The sequence below is a fragment of the Cibotium barometz genome, chromosome 14, assembly GCF_041138505.1.
Source record: "Cibotium barometz isolate CiBa-2024 chromosome 14, ASM4113850v1, whole genome shotgun sequence".
Lineage (NCBI taxonomy): Eukaryota > Viridiplantae > Streptophyta > Polypodiopsida > Cyatheales > Cibotiaceae > Cibotium > Cibotium barometz.
The window spans coordinates 35,678,716-35,686,188 of record NC_141059.1 but is presented as its reverse complement, the minus strand read 5'-3'; positions in this window follow the sequence as shown (position 1 = coordinate 35,686,188).

The following is a 7,473-nucleotide window of genomic DNA, read 5'->3' as shown; positions in this document are numbered from 1 at the left end:
GACACTTGAAGTTGGTAATTCTTTCTCCACAAAGTTGGAACAACATACGACTTCAACAAATTCGAAGCAAGGACCATAAGTATTACTGTTCTTAAATTGTTTATTTGCTTATCTTAATTACTATCAAATTTTTACAATTTTATTTTTCTCTATCTTTCCAAACCCACAACCTCCTCCTATTTTCAAACTACTTATATCTCTTCAAGCTCAATTAAATGAATAACGAGCTAAGAGGATAGAATTGGAAGAACTACTTTCTAACAAAAAGATCAAGAAGTGTTGAATGTGATTTTGACATTAGACGCACCATCAAAGAAACTTTTTGCAAACACGAGAAACACAAAGGAAGGAACATTAGTCGTAAAGCTTTCACATTTCAAAATTTTGATAGTAAAAAGAATGCAAAAACGATGTTGTCATGGATTAGTCAACTTGACGATTATTTTTCTGAGGAAGAATTTTTCGAGAAAGATAAAGTCGTGTGCTGCAAATAATTTGGTTGAAACGGCATCATTATGGTGAAATGTAATTAAGCAAGGACGTGAAAGGCCTAGGACTTAGAAAGAATTTCAAAATCTCGTCAAAAAGAATTTCTTGCCACCTTAATATATAAAGCAAGAGCATGTCTACAATGGGATATGATTTGTAAACTTGTTGACAAAGATATTATATAACTTTATGTGAAAAAGTTTGGTAAGTTCTCATTCACTCCAAGCCATTGAATGAGTGAGAACAAAGGAGCAAAAATGCAAATTCATTACCAAATTAAAGCTTACTCTTTGGCAGAGATCAACATGTTCCAATATCATTCTCTCTCCACGACAATTTCTTTGGCTTACAATTGTGAGTGAAAGAATGGAGTACCAAAGGACAACAAACCACCACAGGGTTCTCATGCTAACAAATTTAGAAAGTTGGTTCCTTTTTGTAAGTTTGTACACTAATGCTACCAAAGGTGTTGCTTTTCAAGCAACAATAACAATTGTGATACCAACAACAACAATAACAATAAGAATGATGATGCAAAGAAGAAACAAGATTTTGTACCTCCAGTAGTGACATGTTACAATTGTCGGACAAAAATAATACATTGCACCCAATTGACCAGAGAAGAAGAAGAAGTCAACAACTGCACATGTCAACATGATTAATAGTGAAGAAAATGTAGAAGACACCGACTTCTCTCCCGAGCAAGAGGGTAATTCCAAAAATGATGATCTCTCAAATGATCCAGGTATGCCTAAACCTATTGAAAAGCAATTTCACCTCATATGCTTTTAAAAATAAAAGGACAAATTAAGGGCAAGGAAGTAAATATATTACATGATGATGGTAGTACGCATGACTTTATTTTCAAAAAGCTTGTGCATGCTCTTAAATTGAATTCCATTCCTTCAAAGTATAAAATCAAAACTATTTTTCTAGGAACAAAGTATAATTTCACAAAGGAAGTGAAAGATGTTGTCTTAACCATTGTATCATATTCTCAACCCACTTTTTTAGTTGCGCCTTTTCTCGTTAAAAAGAAGAATGGAACGTTTCGCATGTGTATTGACTAACCAAGATTTAAATAAGAATACTATCAATAATAGATATTCTATTCCACATGTGGATAATCTCTTAGATAAGTTGAAAGTATTTTCCAAGATTAACCTTAAGTCAAGCTATCATCAGGTTAGAAGGGCTGAAGAAGATGTTTATAAGACTACTTTTCGTACATAAATGGGTCATTATGAGTTTTTAGTAATGCCATTTGGACTTACTAATGCACCGACTAAATTTAATCGTGTGATGAACCGTATATTCTTGAAGCACTAAAATTTTGTAGTTGTTTTCTTTGATGACCTCTTAATTGTTAGCAAAGATAAAGATGAGCACAAGAGACATATGGAGAGTATTCAATCTTTTGAAATAAAATCAACTCTATGCCAACCCAAACAAGAGTGAATTCTTTCAAAAAGAATTTGAATACCTTGAACATATTGTGTCTGTCGAATTCATGTCAATCCTGAAAAGATAGAGACCATTAGATCGTGGCCTAGACCAAAGGATATTCATGAGTTGAGATATTTTATTGGTTTATGTTCCTACTATAGAGATTTGTGAAAACCTTTGCTTACAAAGCACATCATTTGACTAAATTGTTGAGAGACAACAGTTCTTTTTTGGACTAGAATGCATGAAAAAATCTTCCAATGCACTTAAGTGCGCACTTACCCATGCACCTCTATTAACACTACAAGATTTCCTTAGACCATTCTTTGTGGTAGTGACTTATACTAGTGGACATGGTATTGGTGATGTGCTTATGCAAGATGATCACCCGATTGCTTTTCAAAGTAGAAAATTGAAACCATCTGAACTTAAATATAGTACCTATGATAAAGAGTTCATTGCTATTGTTCATGTATAAATATTTGGAAATGTTATCTTATGGGTTCCGAGTTTATCATTAAAATTGATCATCAAAGTATTAAACACTTTCTTTCACAACCTTTAATATCAGATGAACATATTAAGTAGGCATCTTTTATTTAAAGTTTTCAGCCTGCTATCCAATACACACCTCGACGTGAAAATGTTGTGGACTGATACTTTGAGTAGAAGACTTACCATTAATAATATGTTTGCTATTGAAGGTATCACTTTTGATAACATGAAGGAAACATATGATAATGATTCTAATTTTTCTGATGCTGAAAGATAATGGTTGATTACCACATTCAAATTATTCTTTTGATGATGTTTTTCTTATCTTCCAAAAGAGATTTTGCAATAATAGACCATTAGGCAAATTATTATTGAAGAATCTCATCAACCTCCTTTCATTGGTCATAGAGGAGCATCATCTACTTTCCAAATAGTTGCCAAAGATTTCTATTGGCCTACTATGTGCAAAGATGTTGCTAAATTTGTTTCTGAATGTGTTGTTTACCAAAAGATTAAGAGTCATAAAGGAAAGACGTTTGGTTTACTTATGCCTTTGTCTATCCCTAACAAACTATGGGAACAAATAAGTATGGATTTTATAAGTAGATTTTCTTTGACTTTTAACAAAAATGATATGATTTGGACTATACGGCAATAGATTTAGCAAACAGGCTTACTTCATTGCTTGCAAAAAGGCATTGACTACATATCAAGTTGCACATATGTTCATTAAACAAGTGTTCGTACATCATGGTTTATCAATGATTATTGTCTATGATAGAGATGGAAAGTTTTATAGTGATTTTTGGTCTACATTGTTTGATAATATTTAAACAAAACTTGATTTCTCTACTGCTTTTCATCCCGAATCTAATGGATAAACTGAAGTAACAAATAGCATAATACTTGATTTACTTAGATCTTATATCTCATCTCAGGTTAATTAGTGGGATAAATATTTATATATTTTACAATTTGCATATAATAACTATCCTCACACTACTAGTAAGAGAGCACCATTTTAGATATTCTATGGTAAGGCTTTGCCTACTCCTACAACTAGACTTTCCCATTCTATAGTGGTTGCAGATTCCTTTATTAGAGACTTTAACCGAAAAGTTGAACATTTAAAAAGATCAAGAAAAATACATGAAGTACACTAATCATAAACAAAAACACATCATCTTTAATGAAGGTGATTATGTGCTTCTTCGTATTGAGAAAAGGAGACTAAAATCTATAGATACCAATCTTAAAGTTAAGCTAGCTCCTAGATTTTATGGACCTTTCAAGATCATAGCAAAAATCAATTTATTCTAGAGAGATACATAAAGGTACATAATCTTTCAGCAAACAATTGATAAGAGATCTAAGTTCTTCTAAAGTTACTCTCTCTCTCTCTCTCTCTCACGTACTTAAACCTTGTATAAAGGTAGATAGTCTTTCAGCGGCAATCTACATCATCAAAGTAATAAGAGATCTAAGTTCTTCTAAAGTTTCTCTCTCTCTCTCTCTCTCTCTCTCTCTCTCTCTCTCTCTCTCTCTCTCTCTCTCTCAATTAAATGGTGGAAAACATAGAGTAAATAGTCTTATTAACTAGCAGTGCGACTAGGAGTAAACAATTTTATTAACTAGTGGAGTGAGTAGGGTATGGCATCATTAAATGGTTGAAAACATAGAGTAAATAGTCTTATTAACTAGCAGTGCGAGTAGGATGTAGAAAAGTGAGAAGTAGATGACTTTATTAAGTAGCAGAGTAGGCAGGGTGAGAAGATTTATAAAGTTTACATGTATAAAGAGAGGAAGAGAAGATATATAGGCAACAAAAGAGAGATTTATTCTAGAGAGATAAAGTCACAACACAAACAATAGAGCAGTTCATATGGCATATAAAGAATCTCCAAGATAAGCAAATGGAAGTGGGTGGGGATCACCAAGACCAATGAGAAACTAGCATGCAATGCTTCCAACAAGAAGAAGAAAAAATCAAAGGCAAAGCGTTTCTATTACGACAAGCCTGGTCATGTGATGAAATCATGTAGACTAAAGGAAATAGATGCAGTCACAAGAGGATACCCAACATCAAGTCTATGTGCATAACAAAAGGGATGCCATGGTGCAGCAGTTAATTAATGTCTATGTGCATAACAAAAGGGATGGCATTATGCAATAGCTAATTAATGCCAAGATTGTGGACCTTTGAAGCCAAGGTGGCTAGGCTAGAAGCTTATGGTCCAAGGGCCCCTCCTCCGCGTAATGATGCAAAGAAAATTGATGTGCTTATGGTTGCAGCATCAGACCTTGCCGAGATGTGGATGCAAGCAGTTGGCCTGCACACTAAAATGCTGAGGCTATATTTGTTACAATTTGAGGTCTTCATGGATGAGGCTCTGAATGCATTCACATTTGAAACATACTTAATAAAGTTAAGGATGAGTCCTATCCTACTGAAGTATGATATATTTCAATGGCAAGCTTGTATTAGAAAACTTGGACATCATCTCTATACCTTGTCCATGCATCCCATTACACATGACCCCTATCCAAATATTGCATTATGCAAAAGCTTGCAACATACAGGACTTTATTATGCTAAAAAATCCCCCACAGCTAGATACTTATATAATATCTAGAGAAGTTTTGGAGAAAAGCTTGGAATGGCTTGAGAAGATCAGCTGGAACATCACACAAAAAGGACTTGTGTCCACCTGCAAGATCAAACAAACACACTGAAGGTATATACATGACGGTTTATGCTATGATACATGGTGCATTAACCAAGTTGGAATTATACATTTAATGACCGTCGCCATGTAGCATACCTAAATGAAGATGCTGAAGAAGATGAAATACAAGATGTCTCAAATCTTCTCTACCAGCTGGAAGGACAAAGAAGATAACAAAGAGAATGAAAAAGACAGCACTAACAAGGGCAAGGCAGATGATGGCTAAGGTAAAGGCAAAAACAAAGATGACGGTGCATTGGGGTCAACTCAAGAGCTGCCAAAGGGACCTAGAGGTCATAGTGCCAACCATCCAAACAAAGGAAAGGAAGACTCTTCCAAAGTTCATCAAGAAGAAAACTAGAGGCTAGAGGTTTCAGATGTGCCCACACCCTAGCAAGCTGCATATGCCCATTTTCTTAATGAGCTACTAATGTAATGGAAGTGGAAGTGGTATATAGACAAAGAACATGCAACCAATCCTACAATGGAATGAGATGAAAATAGGTTTACACTACCATCCCCATTCTTGCAAATAGAGTGGACCGAATGTGCTAACACACATAAATGTGACAGGGCATGAAGCTAGCCCATACGCAGAGGAAAATGAAAAAGAGTAGATGAGGAAGGTTCAAGGGTGTAAACTTGGAGTGGTACAAACCTTTAAATGAGGGTGGGCCATGGTAATTCCAAAATTCATGAAACATTTTTGAATGAACGTGACATAAATCCTTCTCACCATTGGTTGAAGAGGAAAAGACAATTTTGAACAAGCATTTTCTTCCTAGTTTCATCCAATTACTACTGTTTTTTTTATAATTTCATTTTTCCTCCTCTGAAGGTGAGGCGGAATTTTCAGAAGTTGAGCAGACTCTAAGATTAAAGCGAACCCATCTTCTCCCGAACCGTTGTTCGGAAGTGTTGGAAGTGTGGATGGTCAGAAAGGCCATCATCAGATTCTTTTCACACTGGCATCGGCAACCAAGATCACTCTCTTCGTGATGGCTACCTTCCCCACTAGAGGGCCACACTGAGCACGTGATCGACATAAGCAGTTTGGCGGCCATTGATTTGTGTACATATGCCGAAGAGTTTTCTATGATTTTTAACCATCAGGGTTAATTCCTACTTATTTACTTTGCACGCCCTCCTCAGCGCCTCTGTGCAAGGCCTTTGCCCCATCGCTCTCTGCGAGCTCATGCTTTGCATTCAGTGGTTTATAAAAGCATGCACAGATCAAGACCCTCAATAATTGAAGAATTTTAAGTCAAATCAAATTTGAGAGCTTCCATTCTTTGAGATGATGAAGCAACTCCCAATCTGATGCTGTCTGGACCTGTCTAATGAGTGCCAAAGAAGTATGTAATAGACGTCTGGGTGCTTCCTGTATGTAGCCTCACCAAGTTCTCTCCATGATGGCGTAGCTCTAGCAAGTTTAGTCCCATGGATGCATCACACGTGACAGATGCTCTATAAAGCATTCACGGTCCACAATTTTGCACGAGGGCATGATAATGCATGATATAAGAGTGTCCTGTAATTCTAGAATGTTGAGGGATTACAAAGTACTCCTTTGTAGGGAATAACATTGGTCAACATGGAAGGAAGTATGGAACCAATGTTTTGACACAAGTAGCTACATATAAACACAACACCCATAACTAAGGAGACCATAAGCAGTATGTTACGCACCTAATGTTAATCCTCAAGATTAGTGGCCTAACCTGACAAGTTTAGGGATACCCTAGGATTAGGGAAAGCAAGCTGACACAAGCAGCTACGGCTCATGGTTATATAGTGGCTGCTGTTGCTATAAATAACCATCCGGTCAAAAGAGGATGATACAAAAACACTTTTGAAGGAGAAGATGTGGTGGTGGTGGTAGGAGAGTACAAGAAGAAGACGCATCAATGGTCACAAACACTCGACACTAGGAAAGAGGAGCAATCGTTTCTCAAACGCCAAGGGGTTTATTATCTAGTGGAAGAAACATTTTACAACCCCCTCTTCTTGAAATTTATGGCATCCCCTTTCAAATTTAATTTGAGGCTAACGAAAATAACTTACATATGAATTTTTGTTATTTTTGTATCCATTATGTGTGTACGTTGATAAGTCCATGGTTAAGAGAGACCCATTCGGTCAAACTCATCAAACTCATGCTATCTTACCTCATTTAAGTGACCCCTCTAGATAGGATGGTGATGGAGAAACCACTTGGCACTAAAAGGGACAAGTGTGAGGACACCAATTACAAAGCTGGTGGAAAAATGGCAGATTGGTACCTTCTAAGTATGGATATCGAACAGCAATGTCATCA